At 36.4% G+C, this 22,145-nt stretch overlaps 1 pseudogene; it reads left to right on the forward strand.

Annotated features, from left to right (window-relative positions):
* Nucleotides 1-8,349, forward strand: part of LOC106010025 (PHD finger protein 3-like) — a 33,470-nt pseudogene extending 25,121 nt beyond the window's left edge.
* The last annotated feature ends 13,796 nt before the right edge of the window (nucleotides 8,350-22,145 follow it).

Here is a 22,145-nt window from a genome sequence, read left to right on the forward strand (position 1 = left end):
ATCACTCAGTCTTTTTGCAAAAGTTTTCTGAGCTATTTTTCATTAGATGAGTCATATTATGTGGTAAATATCTCAGGAGGATAATTGTGTATAGTAATCTTTGAGTTCTGGGATATTCAAAAGTGTGCCTTAACATCAGAAAGACACTTTGACAAAGTATATTATTTTTAATTCACAGTTTCCTTAAACTTCTTAAGAGTGCTGCTCAATTGGCCTTGCTGCCTTCCTTTGCAGGTTGTTTTCAAGAAATCAAGTTTTCCTGATTTGTATATAATTTAGTTTTTCTACTTGGAAAACCTGAAAACTTTTGCTGCTAAAGCCTGACCAATTTTGTTAGGCTATGTTGCAAAGATGATTGTTCCTAGTCATGCTCCTTGAAAATTAAATATTTTTCATGGTATAGTGTCAGATTTTCTCTTATTTCTGGAATGCTTTCTTTTAGCTTTAGGAATTCTATTTCATTGTTTTGATTTTTCTATTGAAGGGATATCAATTATATGTATGCTAGATCTTATTGATCATCATTCTTCTTTTTTCAGCTCTTTGTGTTATTTTTATTTTTAGTTTGTTTTTCTCCTTTTCTTCAATGCTCATTATCAAAATTTCCTTTGAATTTATTCCTGTATGAGCTCTTTCTCTTTTAGTCTTCATTTACTGTGCTATTTTGCCTGTCATATCTTTCTTTTCAAAATTAGTGAACTCGTTTCATTTCATGTGTTTTGATCATTTGGGGTCAGAGTTTTTGTTCATTTGTGTGTTTCTTTTCTCTTGATGCTGAGATAAAATACCCAACACCCAAAGTTAAAGGGAGAAATGTTTATTAAGTTCACAGTTTGTAGAGGTTTCAGTCCATCATTGGCTGGTTCCAAGGTAGGGCAGCATGCATCATGGAGGAAAAACAGTACATGGCAGGTAGAAGTAGTAAAGCAAGCAAAGGGGCAGGGCAAGCCTCTTTCTTCCTCTTATATTATATCCAGGTTACCAGGATTAGGGCAGTGCCAAACAAGACAGTGGAATGATTTAGTAATCACTCACTCTTAATCCTAGCACCCTTAGTCCTAGCATTGCACCATGAATCACACACTCTAGATCCAGCCACCTCTGAAAAAGCCCCACCTATGACTGCATGAGGTTTTGGGGGGACATCTAGACACAAGCCATAACAATTTTTGTTTTTTCCTAGGTCAAATTGATGTTTTGGGGTTTTGGTTATTGTTGTTTCTTTCACATTCCAAAGTCATTGTTAGACAATATGTAGTTAAGGGTAGAATGTTGTATTACAGCCTTATGGTGACTTGCAATTACAAAAGCTTTTATTTATATTTTCTGATTTGTGTACAGAGTTTGTATGTAATCTTTTCTTTTCTCATCCTATTCATTTCATAAACAAAGTTGTCAGATTGACAGTTTCTTCTTTTTTAAGTTCTCTGTTTTTTTTGTAGGCTTTCCTTTTGTGGGTAGTAGAAGTGGTGGTAGTATGTAAAATAGGAGAGGATTATATTTAGACACTAAAAATTAGATTTTTCTCTCTGGTTCCTTATTTCCTTTCACTTTCTTGCCTCCAAGAGTCTCATCCTCATGTGTCTGATTGTCCCTGAGGAACAGTTTTGAGGCTTCAGTTCTTCACACTTTTAAGCCCCTCTTCTATGGCATTCTTCTGAATTGTAAACCTCAACCTGTGTTCCAAATTTTGACATTTATTGCTGTATAGTTCTTGCTGAGAAGTAATTTTCCCTGTATTTTATGGATTTCTTTCACTTGCATCTGACCTTTTATTAAGGTCTTTAAAATCTTCTAGTCTGTGTCCTCAGATGTATAGTGGAGTCTATGAGAGCTCTGTTGACACTTGTTTATTTTATTCTTTTATGGAATTTTTTTTTTTTGGTACCAGGGATAGAACTTGGGACCTTGCTCTTGGAAGACAGGCAGTGAAACCACTGAGCTAAATCCCCGGCCCCTCCATTATGGAACTTTGATATTATTGATATTCTCTATCTAATTGGATATTACATATTAGATTCTCTAATTATTGACATTCTCTATCTAATTAGATATTAGATTTGGTAATTATTGGTATTCTCTACATTCTACTAATGCAGAAGGCATGGGTTCTATATGGCTTTATTTGCTCTCCATGTGAATTTTATGGGTTGTTTAGAGAATCTATAGGAGATTCAGAAGCTAATTGCCCCCATTGTTTTCCAAACCTAGAAAACTCAAATAACCTTCTAAGAAAAAAAAATTGTTTCTTCCACACACACATGCTTCTTATGTGAGAGTTGCATGTAGTGACTTTTCTTCCAAAAAGTATAGTATTGTTGATAGTATAGTACACTCCAAAATTATATTATGGAAAAGGTAAAAGCAGAACAACTTTAGAGTGACAAATCCTGATAAACTCCACTTACCAAGAGAGTAAGGTTAAGATCAATAGGTCAGTAGTCATAAATCATGTTGATAGCAGTATGTGACCTTAATATGTTGTGATAAAAAATGGTACTGTATTCTCTAATTTTCCTCTCAAAACACATAAATCCAGTCTAATGATGAGAATAACATCAGACAATTCCAATAAAAGGCTTTCTATAATATACCTTAGGAGGACTCCTTAAAACTACCGAGGTCATAAGGAACAAAGAAAGTATGAAAAAGTGTCTTAGCCAAGAAGCACCTAAGAAGACATAAAAATTAAATTGAATGTAACATGGAATGTGGATCAAATCTGGAATAGGAAAAAAGGAAATTAGTTTTTTAAAAAGAAATCTTAATAAAATATGAATTTATTTAATAACATTGTATAGACTTTTTTGTTCATTAGTAATTTTTAAAAGGACTGTATTAATATAAAATATTAATAGAAATGAAGACTATGCAAGGAAGTTATTATACAAGAACTCTCTCCATTGTCCTCTTAATTTTTCAGTAAATCTAAAATTTTTTAAAACCCAATTAAAAATAATAATTATGAGCAAAAAAGTATAATCAGAAAAGCCAACATTTAGTGATTAAGGAAAATGATATTAGGCATATTTTGAGGGTCGTACATGTATTTTGTAAATTGTCTACATTTATTCTCTGGGAAATAAATTGTTGCATTGTAGGCAAATTAATTAGCAATTATTTATTTGCATTTTTCTAGAAAAACCTCAAAGATTTAGATTTGAACAGACATTTATTCTTCAAACATTTTTCTATTTAGTCTTTAAATAAGAAAATATTTAGTGTTAGAGTATCTAGCCATCGAAGGGATTCCAAAGCTACAGTAATTTGAAAGACATGTTTAAAAAATTCATTAGATGGTTTCACCACTTGCTGCACAAGTGCAAGGACACAAGTTCGATTCCCTGTACCAAAGGAAAAAAAAATTCATTAGAAATAGAATTGGGAAATAACATTAGGATAAATGTCTAATTTGAAAGTCATAACTTTGATTCATCAGTAAATAAGAAAGATACTCTGAAAATAATTACTCTTTTTTTTTTTGCAGAAGCACAGTAATTCTTCATATTGAATAATATTGGCTGTAGATGCTGGGGTAAAGCTGGTATTGGATTAGTTACCACATGAGCCATTGTTTTCCTTTGTTATGTCTCAGTCAGTTCTTAAGTACCACCACAGATCAACACAACTGCAAGAGTTTATATGTAGAAAGGTGCATTCTCTGTCATGGCCCAATATACCCATTTCAGTTTATTCTCTTTTAAATAGTAAACAAGATGTAAAAATTTTAACAGAACATTTAACATGGCAGAAGAGATTATCACAATCTCTTATATACCACTTTTCACACACATCCCTCATTATGGAAACACTATCTGTAAATAAGAGAAATAGAGAGTAAGAGAACAATACATTTAATTTTAAATTTTTAAACTGTATTTAGTCTAAATAAATATTAATTTTTAACCCTATATATATGATTTTGCCAAAATTTAATGAAACAGAGCTAGCCTTACACTAATACAAACTCTCTCTCTTCTTCCCATCTCTTTTTCCCTACCTCTCTCTTTCTCCCTCTCTCCTGTCTTCTCCTTCTTCTTCTTCTTCCTTCTATTCTCTCTTCTCTTCTCTCCTCTCTTCCTCTTCTCCTTCTCCTTCTTCCCCTCCCCTCTCTCAACAAATTCCAGAATTATATTCCTCACTCTCTTAATTCTTTCATTCTGAGCACAAGCTGAACACCTGACTTTCACATGAAGGTTTTCTACTTATTAGTTACTAATGCTTCTATTTTCTCAGCATCGGTCCTAGTACACTTTAAGTCTAGGTCTCGTTTCCAGTCTTATAATCTAACTGGAAGTTAAACTAAAGCAGTGTTATTGCCTTCATTTGATATAGGGTTTTGTTTTTTGTTTTTGTTTTTGGTACCTGGGATCGAACTCGAGTCCTTGTGCTTGTGCAGCAAGCGGTGAAACCACTGAGCTAAATCCCCGGCCTTTATTTTGTTTTTTGTTTTTTTGGTACCGGGGATCGAACTTGGGACCTTGCACTTGTGAGGCAGGCGCCAGAACCACTGAGTTAAATCTCCAGCCCTGCCATCATTTGATGTGAAGAAAAGAATCCTCTATTCAAAATCGTTGCCGTGATTATATGAGGATGTGAGATTCAGTGAAAGAATAAATATCATATTTAACACATTTGGATTTGGAAACCTGTGTTTCTGCATGGAAGGATGAATGTGACCTTCACCTTGGCAGTAACATTAAAATATTGTAAGATCATTTCAAAATTGGAATTCTGATTAGTATTTTCAATAGTTATTGAATTCTCTCTGTTCAATCATTAAGAATAACGATACCTTTCCAGGAGGCGGGCGAGCATTGGGGCCGGGCCTCGGCTGCGCGAGCAAGACTGGCACCCCTGGCGGCGGTGCCCTGGGCCAAGGAGCGGAGGCCACGGCAGAGACTCCGAGGTCCCGTGTGCACCCTCTCGCCGCAGCGGCCTCCACCTTCCCTGTCCGGGCGGAGCGGGATCCAACCTGGAGAATGAAGTCTGTGAGGATTTTAGTGCAAGTCAAAATGTCTTAGAGGTCTCGCTGAAGAACATGCTCAGCGATAAGGACCCTATGCTAGAATCTGCGAGTAAACCGCTCTGTCTGCCTGTTTTGGATAGCAATGATCCCGATTTCCAGAGGCCTTGTTCAACAGTATAGACCACGATCTTTTGAGCTCTTTTTAAATGAAGTTCTACTTGGGTACAGAGACGGGAACTAGATTACTTCTTGAGGTTCCTTTTAACCTAGGATGAAGATAATTAACATTTGTATAGTGCTCTAAAGCTTACAGATTGTTGGTCTTGAAGATATTACGGATGAAGTTGTTACAGAAACTGGCAATGATACCATTGATGAAGAAGAGTTGATTTTACCTAAAAGGAATTTGAGGGACAGAGTAGAAGAAAACTCAGTGATATGACCAAGAAAATCACTTCGTTTTTAATGGCACAAGAACAAGTAAGAAGTTTGTGACAAATCGCTATTGCCAAGCATGCAAATGCCGCACCTTTAAGTAGCACATAAAAGCATCTGGGAAGACTGTATCTGCCAGGAAGGCAGGGGTGAGACAAGCAGAAAGATGTCAGTGTAAAGAGGAAGTCTATGCATCTCTGAAGCCCGAGCACCAGCCAGAGAACAGAAGGAGCACCCGGCTTACTGGACACATCGAAGTGGTACCAGAGGTAGCAGTGACTTCAAGCCATTCTTCAGGCCCGGCTTGCCTTGAAATGAAGGACAACGCTGGGCTGGACTTCAGGCCTGAGTGTAATAAGCAGGGAGAATCCCCTGTGCCATCTGGTGAATTACACTGTCCACTTCTTTCAGAGACTTGTGTTCCTACTGAAGAAAAGAAAACAAGCTCTGATGGAATGTAAAATCCAGTCTGATAGCAGCCCATTGTTTTGTTTCAGATAAAGAGGAAGATGAACAGAATGATTCCATTTCAGGTAAAATGGATGAGAACATTGAAGAAAATAGGGTGAAGGAAAAATCTGAACAAGAATCAAAACAAATAGTAAAACTATCCCATGAAGATGACTAAATTATTAAGGAGCCGGAATCTTCTGCTGCTGTTTCTGGTGATGTTGCTTCTGTAAATCCAAACAGCACAGAAAAGAATCTTGTAGGTTTGTCTGGTTCAGTGGATGAAGGGACCAATTGTAATTTGGAACTGAATACTATGGATGTTGATAAAGCAGAAAACTCCCTTCTGAGAAATAAAGTGCAGCCGTTGGGTTACTGTGAAGACACAGAGTCTAGTGATACACAGTTAAAGAGCACCAAGTTTAATAAATCAGTGTTAGACTTCACTCCAGAAAGAATGGCTGCTATCATGAAATGAACCAATAACAAATGCTGGCGGGGCTGTGGGGAAAGAGGAACCCTGCTCCACTGCTGGTGGGAGTGTGGACTGGTGCGAGTGTGGACTGGTGCAAGCACTGTGGAAATCATTATGGAGATACCTCAAAGAACTAGGACTGGAAGTCTCATTTGACCTCGCTATTCCACTGCTGGGGATCTTCCCCAAAGAATTAAAGGAATCATACCACAGTGATATATGTGCGCCCATGTTCAGAGCAGCACAGTTTGTAATAGCTAAAACTTGGAAACAGCCCAAATGCCCATCAACTGCAGACTGGATAAAGAAAATGTGGGGTTTTTTATAAAATGGAGTACTACTCAGCCATAAAAAATGAGAAATTAGAAACATTTATAGCTAAGTGGATGCACATTGAGGCGATACTCTTAAGTGAAATAAATAGGACACACATGAATAAATACTGAATAGTTTCTCTGGTGTGAGAAACTGAAAGTGTAAATAAGGACTAAATGTATAATAGGTAATGTGAAATAGGAAGAAAAGTGGCAAAGAGGAAGGAAGTGGGAGGGCTAGGGGAAAGGATAGAAGGGAATGGGATTAATATGAGAAAATGGAAAAATAGGAACAAAATCTTTGTAAATAGGGAGGACTGGAGGGGTTGAAGGGAGGGCTGGGCAAGGGTGAAAAATAAGAACCAAGAGAGACTATGTAAAGGTGCAAATTTCCAATGATGAATGTCATTATATTGTATACCTAAAATGTACCAATGATTAGAATGAATAATCGATAATGCAAAATAGGAAGAAAAGGTGAAAAGGGGTAGGGGTAGTGGGAGGGGCAGGGGAAAGGAAAGAAGGGAAAGGAAAAATGCTGAGAACTAGAAAAAATGAAAATAAAGTCTTTGTAAATAGGGAAGGGTGGAGGGCGTGAAGGGAGGTCTAAGAATGGGGAAAAAATAAGAACCAAGATGCATTATGTAAAGGTACAATTCCCAATGAGAAATGTAATTGTGTTGTATACCTACAATGTACCAATAAAAGAATTTAATTTAAAAATAAAAAATAAAAATAAATCAGTGTTGGAGGTGGTTGGTACTAATGCTTTCAAACCAGAAGGTAACATTTTAGAAAATGCTGTTTGTGCTGTGTCTGACCAAAATTCAGAACAGTTGAACATTATTGAAAGTATTCAAATGGAGTCTCGGGAGACAGTAAACCTTCAGAATGACAGAAGCAGCCAGTCACGTAGTGTTTCTGGTGAGGAGTCAAAAAGCAAACCCAAACATGCAAAAACTGTAACTTATTATAACCAAACGTGACCACAGATACCCTGAGGAAAATTGTTGCAGCAAAGCATGCAGCAGTGCATAACAAAACTAATGTCAAAAGTGTGAAATGAAATGCAGATGAACCAAAATCCCAGCAAAAGTTTCATAGACCAGTTAAAGTGAGAAAAAAAAAATTGATAAGGAACTAAAAACTCAAAGCTGTAAATCTGGGGTTAAAGCTGTGAAAAACCAAGCTCATTCTATATTCAGGAAAACATCACAGGATCAAGATTCAGTGCAAACCTCCAAGCCCATAACTCATTCTCTGAGCGAAAGCTTGCTCACAGTCACCCTAGTCTTGCACACGCAGGACACTCACTGCACCCTAGCCACAGGCAGGGCCATAGGCCTCAGCTGCAGGCACCAGCAGCGAGAGTCACCGGTCACGTGAAGGAAGAGCCAGAGTACCCCAGCCTCAAGCAGTGTAGGGATGAAGATAAGCTGATACTAAAAAAAACCAAGAAGAACCTGCAGCCTCAGCAGAGAAGCAGCAGAAGTTTTTCTTAGGATGAGCCACCATTGTTCATTCCAGATAACATAGCTACTGTAAAAAGAGAATGTTCAGATCACAGCTCCATGTTTGAGAGCAAATCCATATGGGCTCCCAGCAACCAGTGTGGGTTTTGCAAAAAAACCACATGGCAACAGGTGTGTGCGTGCATATGTGTGCATGGAAGAGAAATTGTGTCTTGGAGGGTGGGGTTGGTCTGAAAACTTTTTTATAGAAATTATTTAATATACAAAGATGTTTGCAAACCCCCAGAAACCTTCATCAGCCCTGGATAATGATAGAAAGATGGAACTACTAAATTCCTAAATCTGTCATCCTATTACATTTTTAAAAGCATAGTCTGATCAACAGCTGATACAATGGAAATATTTTGTCTCTGTCACCAGATAGACAGTGTAATGTAGTCATTGCATTTGAAAACAAAACCAAAACCTTTTTCCAAATCAGAAAACTATTATGCTGTCTTGGGACTGCATTTTAATTGGCTACAGAAGAACTAGCAATAAAAGGTAAAGATGATAAAGAAAATTTAATTTCTGTATGTATGTGTGTTTGATAATAGTTATTTTTAAATTTTTAAAAAAAGGAAAATGAGATGAAATGGAATGTGCCTGTATAAGATTGTCCTAATTAAATGTTCAAATTGTGGTTGGAAATTCTATCAACACTAAGATAAAAAGAAATAACTTGAACATTAATATTGGTGACTTTTTCCAGCATTGTTAGATAACATAAAAATTAAACTCAAAATTTAGAGGACAATTAAAAGAAAAGAATAATGATACCTTTCCATAGATCATATCTAAATCATTTCAGTTATTCTTTTGGGGGAAAATCTTCCACAGTGATAGGTAGGGTGTTCCATATGTGAAAATCTACAGAAATTTCTAGTTGAAAGGGTGAAATGAAGGAAACCATCTATATGAGAGTCTTCACATATAAGTGCTCTAATTTTCACTGCTGCTGACTATATTGACCCAACTAATCTGCAGTGTGGATACCTAAATATTGAATTCAACCTATTTAAGGGGATCTACTTAAAAAATGGCAAATATTAAAAAATCTGGCAAGTTTGAATTATCTTCAAGTCATCAAATTAAGAAACAGCAAAAGTTAAAGAAAATTTCATTGGTGGTAATATGTACTTTTTCTCCAATTCCACAGGAAAAATTCTGTTTGGTTTACTATCTGAAAAACAACATTAACTTACCTTATAAATCTCAGTGATATGGACCATCTGCTCCATGTGATAAAGTGAAGCTGATGATTTACTGCTGGGTTTTTTTTCACAAGAATGAAACATAGCTTAGACTTGCATCATAGAGCAAAAACAAATTATACTCTGAGATGAATATACACAGAAAGTTTCCAACATCTTAATGAAGAAAAGGCAGGTCTTGACTGAGCACAGTTTAAATCAAACTCAAGTCATATTAAAAAGGGTATTACAACATGTGAAATTAAAACAAAAAAGACAAAAATTCTAATGAGACTCCCAAAACAATGACGTATGTATCATTCTGTGCCATCATTTTGAAGTTAAAAGTGTGTCAATAATGAAATAAAAATATTACTTTAAAAGCATCAATCTGGGAAAATGGAGAAGAATATTTAACAAAAGTATTAGGTGCTGCTCTGAAGGGAAAAAATGAAATTCATTGAAGACAAAGGTTGCTTTATATTTTTATGAATATCTAAGGAAACTATGACTTTATTTCTTTATTTAATTCTATTATTAATACATTTTAGGTATACAATATGTTTACATTTATCATTGGGTGTTTGTACCTATACATGATGTATCTTGGTTCCTATTTTTTTCCCCATTACCTGTGCACCCTTCACCCCCTCCACTCTTCCCTATTTACATAGATTTCATTTCCATTTTTTTTCCTCATAATATTTCCTTTCCCTTCTTCCCTTTCCCCTTCCCTTCCCACCACCCCTACACCTTGGGACCTTTTCCTATTTCAAATTATCAATTACTTGTTTTAATCATTTTAATCCTTATTTACATTTTCAGTTTCTCACACTAGAGAAATTATTCGGTATTTACATGTGTGTGTCCTATTTATTTCACTTAAGAGTAGGGCCTCAATATGCATCCATTTAGCTATAAATGTCTCTAGTTTCTTATTCTTTATGGCTGAGTAGTACTCCATTTTATTAAAAAAGCCACATCCTCTTTGTCCAGTTTCCAGTTGATGGGCACTTGGGCTGTTTCCAAGCTTTAGCTATTACAAACTGTGCCACTATAAACATGGGTGCACATATATCTCTGTGGTATGATTCTTTTAATTCTTTTGGGAAGATTCCCAGTAGGGGAATAGCTGGGTCAAATGGGACCTCTAGCCCTAGTTCTTTGAGGTATCTCCATACTGATTTCCACAGTGGTTGCAGCAGTCTGCACTCCCACCAACAATGAAGAAGTGTTCCTTTCTCTCTACACCCCCACCAGCATTTGTGATTGGTTAATTTCTTGCTAGCAGCCATTCTTTATGGAATGAGGTGGAATCTCAGTGTTGTTTTCATCTGCATCTCTTGAATGACCAGTGATGTTGAACATGTTTTCATATATTTATTTGCTGCTTTTACTTCTTTCTCTGAGAAATGTCTGTTCATTTTAGATGCCCATTTTTGAATTGGGTCTTTGAATTTGGGGGGGTTGATTTTTTTCAATTCTTTATAGATTCTAGATAGTAGACCTTTGTCTGAGGTACAGCTGCTAAAAGTTTTTTCCCACATTGTAAGTTGTCTCTTAGGTCTGTTGGTGGTTTCTCTTGCAGTACAGAATCTTTTTAATGAGATGAGATCCTCATCTTCAATAAAGGAGCCAAACACCCTCACTGGAGGAAAGATAGCCTCTTTAATAAATGGTGATGGAAAAATTGGGCTCAACTTGCCAAAGATTAAAACTAGACCTAATCTCTCACCATGCACTAAACTAAAATCAAAATGGATTAAAGATCTAAATATTAAAATAGAAACTCTGAACCAGTTGGAACAGAGATTAGGTAGAACCCTTGAAGACATCGGTATAGGAAAAGATTTTATGAACAAAACCTCAGTTGCCCGTGAACTAGCACAAACAATCAACAAGGGGGATCTCTTCTTATTAAAAGGCTTCTGCACAGCAAGAGAAACCACCAGCAGTGTGAAGAAACAACCACAATGTGGGAAAAAATCTTCACCTGCTCTTCCTCAAACAAAGGTCTACTATCTCAAATCTATAAAGAACTTAAAAAGATCAGACCTCCCAAATTTAAAGACCCAATCCAAAAATGGGCATCCGAAATGAACAGACATTTCTCAGATAAAGAAGTAGAAATAGCAAATAAATACACGAAAAAATGTTCAACATCACTGGTCATTCAAGAGATGCAAATGAAACCTACACTGAGATTCCACCTCACTCCAGAAACAATGGCTGCTATCATGAAATCCACTAATAACAAATGCTGGCAGGGCTGTGGGGAAAGAGGAATCCTGCTCCACTGCTGGTGGGAGTGTGGACTGGTGCAAGCACTGTGGAAATCATTATGGAGATACCTCAAAGAACTAGGACTGGAAGTCTCATTTGATCCAGCTATTCCCCTGCTGGGTATCTTCCCAAAAGAATTAAAAGAATCATACCACAGTGATATATGTGCGCCCATGTTCAGAGTAGCACAGTTTGTAATAGCTAAAACTTGGAAACAGCCCAAATGCCCATCAACTGCAGACTGGATAAAGAAAATGTGGGGGTTTTTTTATAAAATGGAGTACTACTCAGCCATAAAAAATGAGAAATTAGAAACATTTATAGCTAAGTGGATGCACATTGAGGCGATACTCTTAAGTGAAATAAATAGGACACACATGAATAAATACTGAATAGTTTCTCTGGTGTGAGAAACTGAAAGTGTAAATAAGGACTAAATGTATAATAGGTAATGTGAAATAGGAAGAAAAGGGGCAAAGGGGAAGGAAGTGGGAGGGCTAGGGGAAAGGATAGAAAGGAATGGGATTAATATGAGAAAATGGAAAAATAGGAACAAAATCTTTGTAAATAGGGAGGACTGGAGGGGTTGAAGGGAGGGCTGGGCAAGGGTGAAAAATAAGAACCAAGAGAGACTATGTAAAGGTGCAAATTTCCAATGATGAATGTCATTATATTGTATACCTAAAATGTACCAATGATTAGAATGAATAATCGATAATGCAAAACAGGAAGAAAAGGTGAAAAGGGGTAGGGGTAGTGGGAGGGGCAGGGGAAAGGAAAGAAGGGAAAGAAAAAATGCTGAGAACTGGAACAAAATGGAAATAAAGTCTTTGTAAATAGGGAAGGGTAGAGGGGTTGAAGGGAGGTCTAAGAATGGGAAAAAAATAAGAACCAAGATGCATCATGTAAAGGTACAATTCCCAATGAGAAATGTAATTGTGTTGTATACCTGCAATGTACCAATAAAAGAATTTAATAAAAAAAAAAAAAGATGAGATCACAGTCATTGATTTTTTGTGCTAGTTCCTATGCTACTGAGGTTTTGTTCATAAAGTCTTTTCCTGTGCCAATGCCTTCAAGAGTTTTACCTAACTTGTCTTCCAGCAAGTTTACTGCTTCTATCTTAATATTTAGATCTGTAATCCACTTTGATCTTAGTTTAGTGCATGATGATAGGTCTGGATCTAGTTTTAATCTTTGGCAGGTTGAAATCCAGTTTTTCCAAAATCATTTATTAAATAGGCTATCTTTCCTCCAATGAGGGTGGTTGGCTCCTTTGTCAAAGGTGAGTTGGCTGAGTATGTCTGGAGTTGTTTCTGTATCTTCTAATCTATTCCATTGATCCTCAGGTCTGTTTCTTTGCCAGTACCATGCTGTATTTATCATGGTAGCTTTGTAATATAGTTTCAAGTTGGGGATTGTGATATCCCCAGCCATGTCTCTGTTGCACAGAATTGCTTTTGCTATTATAGGTCTCTTCTTTGTTCCAAATGAATTTTTGGATTGTTTTCTCTAGTTATGTGAGGAGGTATATTGTTGGAATTTCAATTGGCATTGCATTAAATCTATATAGTAGTTTTGGAAGTATGGCCATTTTCACTATATTGGTTCTTCCTACCCAGGACAAAGGATGTCTTTCCATTTTCTTATATCCTCCTCGATCTCCTTTTTCAAAGTGCTGTAGTTTTCAGTGTAGATGTCTTTTGCTTCCTCTGTTAGGTTGATTCCTAGATATTTCATTTTTTTTGGATGCTATTGTAAAAGGAATTGTTTCCCTAATTTCTCTCTCAATGAGTCTGTTATTTGTGTATAAAAAGGCTCTTGTTTTTTGAGTGTTGACCTTATACCCAGCTACTCTACTGAATCTGTCAATTAGGTCTAGAAGACATTTGACCGAGTGTTTTGGGTCTTCTATGTAAAGTATCATATCATCAGCAAATAATGACAGTTTAAATTCTTCCTCTCCTATCTTTATTCCATTTGTTACTTTCCCTTTTCTAATTGCTGTGGCTAATATTTCCAGAACAATATTAAACAGTAGTGGTGATAGTGGGCATCCTTGTCTTGTTCCTGATTTTAGCATGAAAGTTTTCAGTTTTTGACCATTTAGTGTGATGTTAGCTGTTGGTTTTTCATAAATAGCCTTAATCAGATTGAGATAAAGACCTATTCCAATTTTCTGTAGCATTTTTATCATGAATGGGTGTTGGATTTTGTCAAATGCCTTTTCTGCATCTATTGAGATGATCATATGATTTTTGTTCTTGACTCTGTTAATATAGTGTATTACTTTATTGATTTACAAATGTTGAACCATCCTTGCATCCCTGGGATAAATCCAACTTGGTCAGAGTGTATGATCTTCTTGATGACCCTCTGTATTTTGTTTGCCAGTATCTTGTTGAGGATTTTTGCATCATGTTCATTAGGGAGATTGGTCTATAATTCTCTTTTTGGCTTGGGTCTTTCCCTGGTTTGGGAATCAAAGTAACATTTGCTTCCAGGAATGAATTTGGGAGCCTTGCTTCCCTTTCAATTTCCTTGATGAGTTTAAAGAGTAATGACGATAGTTCTTTTTAAATGTCTTGTCGAATTCAGCAGTGAAGCCATCAGGACCTGGGCTTTTCTTTGTTGGTAAATTTTTTATTCAATTTTCAATTTCACTCATTGTAATTGGGGTGCTTAGAATTTCTGTATCTTCTTAATTTAACTTTCCCAATTGATATGTATCTAGGAATCTGTCCATTTCTTCTGTGTTTTCCATTTTATTAGAAAACAAATTCTCAAAGTAGGTATTGATGTTCCCCTGGATTTCTGCTGGGTCTGTTGTGACTTCACCTTTTTTATTCTCAATTGCATGGATTTGAGCCTTTTCTTTCCTTTTTTTAAGAAGGTTGGCTAAAGGTTTATTGATTTTATTTTTTTTTTCGAAAAACCAACTCTTCAATTCATTAATTTTTTTGTATCATTCTCTTAGTCTCCATTGAATTGATTTCTACTCTGACCTTTGTAATTTCCTCTCATGTACAAGCTTTGAGTTTGTTATGCTCTTCTTTTTCTAGGATCATGAAGTTCTGCATTAGGTTATTTATCTGAGTTCTCTCTGTTTTCTTAATATGGGCATTCACTGCTATGAATTTCCCACGCAGAACTGCTTTCATTGTGTCCCATAGATTCCTGGATGTTGTAGTGGCTGTAGATCTTGTAGAAACTGTCTACTTTCTTCTTAAATTTCCTCTGTGGCCAATTTGTTGTGCAGAAGAGTGTTATTCAATTGCCATCTGTTTGTGGGAGTTTTGCTGTTTCTTATGTTATTGATCTCCAATTTTACTGCACTATGGTCTGATAATATACAGGGGATAATTTTAATTCTTTTACATTTACTTAGACATGTCCTATGAGCTAGCATGTGGTCTATTTTGGAGAATGACCCATGTGCAGCCAAAAAGAATGCACATTGTGATTTTGTGGGGTGGAACATTCTATAAACATCTATTAAGTTCATTTGTTCAATAGCTTGGTTCAGTTCTAGAATTTTATTATTAATTTTTTGTCTAGATGATCTGTCTATTTGTGATAGTGGGGTATTGAGGTCTAATTGTACACAATTGTATTAGTGGTTATTTGGTTTTTCATGTCCATTAATATTTGTTTTATATAGTTGGGGGCATTCATATTTGGTGCATATATATTTAGGATTGTCTTCTCTTCCTCTTCAATTGTTCCCTTCACAAGAATGTAGTGACCATCTTTGTCTCTCTTGATTAGTTTTGTTTTGAAATCTACTTGGTCTGCAAATAGGATTGCTACCCCTGCTTTTTCTGGGTTCCTGTTGTGTGGAGAACTGTTTTCCATCCTTTTACTTTCAGTCTATGAATTTCTTTTTGAGTTAGGTGTGTTTCTTATATACAGCATATTGCTGGATTTTCCTTCTTAATCTGTTCTGTCAGTCTATTTCTTTTGATTGGTGAATTGAGGCCATTAATATTAATGGTTATAATTGATAGATAGATATTGATTAATCCTTGTCATGATGTTTTACTTTTGTTGGCTCTTTTATTTACTTTTCCCCCTATCCCTTTAGTTTCTCACCTTGCCTGGTGGCTTCCCTCTGTTGGGCCTCATGGAGTTGTGACCTTCATTGTTTTTTTCTAGGATATTGTTTAAAATTACTTGTAGTGCTGGTTTGGTATTCTTGAAATTTCTCAGGTGTTCTTTGTCATGGAAGTATCTAATTTCCCCATCAATTTTGAAAGATAATTTTGTAGAATACAACAGTCTAGGTTGGAAGTTATTTTCTTTTAAGGCTTGAAATACTTCACTCCAGGCTGTCCTTGACTTGAGGGTTCATGTTGAGAAGACTGCTGAGATTCCAATGGGCTTTCCTTTGTACGTGATTTGTTTCTTTTCTCTAACGTCTTGTAAGATTTTGTTCTTCTGTTGAGTTTCTGGGATCTTGACTATTATATGTCTAGGTGTAGATTTTTTTTGTTTGTGGCTAGTTGGAGTTCTATATGCCTCACTTATCTGTATGTCCAATTCTCTACCTCTGTCTGGGAAGTTTTCTACTATTACTTCTGTTCACGGTTTTTTTATGTCAATTGTGCTTTCTCCTGTTTTTTTGTGGACTCCTATGAGTCTTACATTATTCCTCTTTGCATCATCTAGCATTTGCTGGATCAATTTCTCATGGTCCCTTACTATTTTTAAGAAATCTCTGTTTTCATGGTCCTTAGCCACAATCCTGTCTTCTATGTCTGATATTCTATCTTCAGATTCCCTTAATCTGCTCTGCATGCATTCAATGGAGTTTTTAATCTCTTGCATATCTGTTTGAATCTGTTTCATGGATTCCATTTCTTTCCTATGTTGGGCAATCATGGTTTCCATTGCTTTCTTATGCTGGGCATTCATGGCTTCCAGCATGTTTCTGAGCTCATCTATTTTTTTTTTATCTGTTTCTGTTCTAGAGACTCTAATCATGTCTTTCACTCTGCTCACCATGTCTGTAGTTATCTGGGAGATTATTTCTGCTTTGAATTTCTCTAGAGCCTCATTCATCTGTTTTGTTACTTCCTGTGCTATCAGTTCAGGGTGACTAGGTGGTTGATTATCAGGCTTTTCCACCTCATTTCCCCCCAGGATTTACTTTTTGTGGGGTGGAAGTCTGAGTTTGTGACTTGCTTAAATGTTTTCTCATTTTTGTTTTTGGTAGTGTCCTTGGTTTAATTCCTGGGTTGATATTTCTAAATTGCTTATTGTAGGTATTTTTATTGCTTGTGTTTAATACCCTTGTGGAATGATTGATTTTCAGAGGTGTCTTCCACTTATAGCTGGTCTTTAGGTTTTGAGGCTCTAATGACTCTGAGGCTATCTCATTTTCATTATACCAGGAAGGCAATCACAACATCTTAGCCCAAATGGTACAGTCAACAACACCATAGCATCAAGAACAGCTTATAAAATGACAATTTGTGGTAGTTATTAATCTATCACCTTTAACTGTGTGAATTAAATCAAAATCAAGGACCAACCCAACATATGTTTATAGTGAATAAACTCTTCAACATAATAACTTTACCCTTTGGGATGGGGAGTTAGAAGGAGTTGGGGAGGGAGGGACAGATAGGTAGAAGGATCAGGAGAGATTAGCAGTGAGGCCAGAAGACACAGGAAGATCACACAAACTCTAAGAAACTGTTGAAGGCAAGAGGAAAAGGCAGAGTGAAAGAACAAAGACTTGAACAGAACCACCTAACAGCAATAGGGAAGCTAGATACTGTATTTACTTTCCTTTAAAACTAATGATAATTGAGAGAAGAAACAAGAGAAGAAAAGAAAAATAAAGGAGAAATCTGAATTTGGTCCAGAAAGGAACAAAAAGGAAGATGAAGAGCAATGTGGGACAGTGAGAGAATGAGAGAGAGAGGAGAAAAGAAAGAAAAGAAAGAAGAGAAAAATAAAAATTTGCAAAGAGTAGAAAAAAAATGAAAATTAAGAATTAAAAATAAGAGAATTTTTTTTTCTTTTTTGCAAATAACAAAAAATAAAAATGAAGGGCCTTCTTCAGGATATGTCTCTGCTGTCACAGTAGACAACCTGGGCAGCCATGTGGGTATACAAGTCAATGAGTCTAAGCAAGCCAGTAGCAGACCTGTGAGATTGAGGCAGATTTCTGGCTGCTAGTCCCAAATTGAGCTCCCTGTCCTCCTGCAGGTTTGAACGCTACAAGGTTCTACTGCAGGCCCTAGTTGCCCTTCCCCTGAAGATAGTGGAGGTTTGGATGGGAGGTGATGATCCCTCCAACTTAGCAAGTACGGTGGTCTGGTGTGCCTTTATTACAGAGATTCTCTTCACGTTTCTGCTGAGCTTCAGTTTTCATTGAGGAGCCTGAGAAAGGCCCTCTTTCTGTTGCTCACTTCTGCTCTATCTTGTGGACCTCAGGACCAGGGCCTTTATGATCCCCTGTGCCTCTGTAATGTGGAATCAGGTAGCAGAAGAGCTAGGAGCCCGGTGCGGGGTGGACGGGACTGGGTCCTGCAGGCGCCCGTGTGGCTAAGCAGAGCGCGGAACAGAGTGGGGGCTCCAATCCACGCTGGGTTCCTTACCCTGCCATTGGCAGAGCCCAGAACAGAGCAGGGGCTTCACGCTGCCTGGATCCTCAGCTTGCGCTGGTTGGCCTCACTGTGCCATGACTTTATTTCTTTAACTTCAAATTTGACATGTTTTTAGATTGTTCAAATTCCTCAAACACTTTCAAAGTTTTAACATAATCAAATCATGGAAAATATATATTTTTAGAAACTTCTAACATTTGGAAGTCAACAAGCTAAATGAAATAAACTTTATGTTTTATTATGTGTTTACTTATCGATTTACCTTGAATGTGTCCTCTCTTTAGTTCAGAGAAACTCCAGAAACGTGAAAATGAATTATGGGTCTAGTGCTGACTTCATAATTGTAGTCTTTAGAGCCTCCAATGAAATATCACTTCTAGTGAAATTTAAGTCATCTCACCCTTTCAGCATGTAATGTGATGCAGAGATGACAGTTGACGCATTGATAGGTCATCCTATTTTTGAGTCGCCTTTCCAAATGGATGCATGCCCAACACCTTCCTTCTGGTTGGTCCCATGGAAATTTTCTTACTCCAGGGAGATGACTATGGTTAAAATAGCAAATTGGACCTCTTTAAGATCAACAGTTTTTTGTGGGTTTTTTGGTACCGGGGATCGAACTCGGGTCCTTCCACTTGCGAGGCAGGCGGCGGAACCACTGAGCTAAATGCCCGGCCCAAGATCAACATTTTCAGGGCATTGCAGTTTTTTAAAAAATAAAACTCAAATAGTAACTGCTAATACAAATTTTTATCTGGATTAAATCAGATTTGTTAATATATACACTTAGATGCTAGGACAATGTATAAAATATAATAAATATTTATAAATTCTAGATGAACATGAAAGTTTTGTTCTCACTTGTAACCACTCATAAGACACCAATGTTTGAAAAAAAAACCTTTCTTACTAAAAATAGATTTGCAGCTTTTAAAGGCAAGTAGAGGAAAGGTCTTCGGTTCTTTTGGATTTGGGAACAAAACTAATCTGAAGAATAACATGGAATAATTGTTCCTCTTATTGTTGCTGACTTTGTTTGGAGAAGGAAAATTACAGCTACAGTCCAAAACTGAACACTAGTCATAATTATCGTGTATCAAGTATTTTGATTCTACCAGTAATTCACAAATAGGAACAGCATTGCCCGACTTACTGGAAAGTGCAGTATAGTACTGTCTATTGCTTAGTCAGTAACCATCACTCTATCACCAATAAAGATAAATTTGTAGCTAAAAGGACTATTAGAATAGAGCTATTATAGAGAGATTTTTTACTCTCCTCCATCACAGAAAAGGAGACTCCAAAAGAATCTTTTGTAAACATGATAAGGACTGAAAGAAAGGGAGCTTGGCATTTCATCCTTTGACTACATGTTGGCTTAGCCAGAAAGATCACCAATTAGATCCTGTGTTGCCAATCATGGCAAAGAGGAACCTTAGACAGTAGATGGAGATTACAATGAAGTGTGAGCAGTCTATGAGTATGGTAGAATCATACAAAGTATCTGTATATTGTCAGTATTCCATGCCAGATGTCCTGTTAGTTGATGGTAAGTGTAGGAGGCATGAAGAGGAATGGTAGACAGATCATGTAGAATTGAAGAAAGCAGACAATTAAGTCCTGAGCTAAGCAGTGGGAGGTCCTCCTCTACTCATTATCTTGTGAAGTGTCCACAAAAGGACCCAGTTACAGAACCAGCATCTAGATATCTTCCAGTTAGAAGCCTCAAGGCCCAACCAGCATTCACTGAGAAATGAGACAGCAACAGCCACCCAAAAAGAAGACTGCATCCTTCCTTGTTTATTAATGATATGTTTTCCTTTTCCTCAGGAAGTATCACCTAGAAAAAATAAAGATATATAAAACAGCAGATAAACTTTCTTTCTTCCCCCAGACACACACTGTAAGCCACAGCAATATTAGGCTGGTTTAACTGCATTGAAAAAAGAGGAGATTGTTTTTGTTTTGTTTTGTCAGAACATCACAAACCAATTCTAAAAGGTATGTGTAAATGCAAAGTACTAAATATAGCTAAGGCAATCTTAAAGAAGAACAAAGATGGAAAATTTACACTATCAAATTTCAAGACTTGCTATAAAGCAAGAATAGGTAAATAGACCTATGGAACAAAATAAAGAATCCAGAAATATATCCTCATATACAAGGTTACTGGACTGGATTTACCACAAATAGTGGTATTGGAGCAACTAAATATCCATACAACAAGAAACAAATCTTGACACACATCTCTCATTATAGACACCAGTTAATCTGAGATGGATTCTAAATTCAAATGTGAAATGTTAAACAATAAATATAGAATTAAACTACATGCCATGGTGCCTTGGGGTGGTGTGGCACATGCGAAGAGTTCATGGGTGACTTCATTACTTTTCTTGTTCCTGAGACAAAATACCCAACACCCAAAGTTAGCTCACAGTTTGTAGAGGTTTCAGTCCATAATCGGCTGGCTCCAAGGCAGAGTGGCACATGGCAGAGGGGGAATAGTTTATGGTGATGGAAGACAACAAAAGCAAGCAAGGGGAGAAGCAGTTCCTCACAGGCAAAGACAGCAAAAGCAACAAGGGAGCCTTAACAGTATCCTCCTGCCCCTTTTATCTTATCCAGACTATTGGGATTGAGGCAGTGCCAAACCAATCACTAACATGGTTTAGTGCCCCTAATCTCAGCCCTTAATCTTAGCTTCACACTCTAGAGTCAGCCACCTCTGAAAAAGCATGAAGCTTTGGGGGATATCTAGACCTAAACTATAACAATGGACTATTTCATATTTGTAAAGGAAACAGCAATATAAACACTTATCAAATCTTTCAAAAGCTGCCAGCTACACGTTGTTCACATGTTCAACACTGAATTATGCTACATTTCATTCTATCTGTGCAAAATTAGGCATTTAATGGTGCTATTATAAAAAGCAAAACATTACCATGGAACAGAGTATTAAAATGTTGACATACAATCCAATTCCAAGATTTGAGAAGTTATGCAATGCAATAGGCATATATCCCATCAGTAACTGCATTTACTTAAGAATAAAATATTAGTTTTACTTTTACTTATACTATTTTTCCAAACACTGTTTTAGGACAAAAACTCACAAGTTATTGCACCTGACTACTTAATAAATAGAACTGTTAGGTTTTAGCAGCTCCACAAAAATTATGAAATATTAAAGTCTCCATATACCAAGAAAGTTTTGGAAACTCTGTATTAGAAAAAATATATACAAAAAAATCCATGACCTTAGGATATTCAAACTTTCTGACACAAAAACAAAAAGCATTAAACATAAATCACATTTATTAAAATGAACTGTTAAAATTGGGAACTTCTATTTACACAAGACATTAAAAGAGAGAAAATGCTAGCAACAAACTTGAAGGTAATATTCACAATGCATACACCTCAAAAAAAACTCATATCCGGAATACATAAAGAACTCCTACAAATCAATAAGAAAAATAATTCAATTTTTAAGGGCAAAGAACTTAAATAGACACTCGAGCAAAGCAATTATTAAAATAGTCAATAAATGTACAAAAAAGCCAGCTTCATTACTTATAAGAGAAATGCAATTTAAACCCTCAATGAGACACCATTGTACACCCACCAGAATGACTAAAATGAAAAGGATTGTACTGCCAGATGTAGTTAAGAATGTGAAACAATAGAAAGTGTAATATATTCCTGGTGGGGACATACTTGGTTGGACCACTTTAAAAATCAGTTGGCAATATATGAGCAAGCTAACATACAACTATACTGTGACCCATCAATTTCATTCCTGGTTGTCCACCCAAGAAAATTCCACACATGAATCCATCAGAAAACATCTTTCAAAAAGGTTTATACCAGATTGATTCATAACAGCTTGTTG

Source organism: Heterocephalus glaber, unplaced genomic scaffold (genome assembly GCF_053883595.1).
Source record: "Heterocephalus glaber isolate CG9 unplaced genomic scaffold, H.glaber_assembly_v1.0 deba00001461, whole genome shotgun sequence".
Classification (NCBI taxonomy): domain Eukaryota; kingdom Metazoa; phylum Chordata; class Mammalia; order Rodentia; family Bathyergidae; genus Heterocephalus; species Heterocephalus glaber.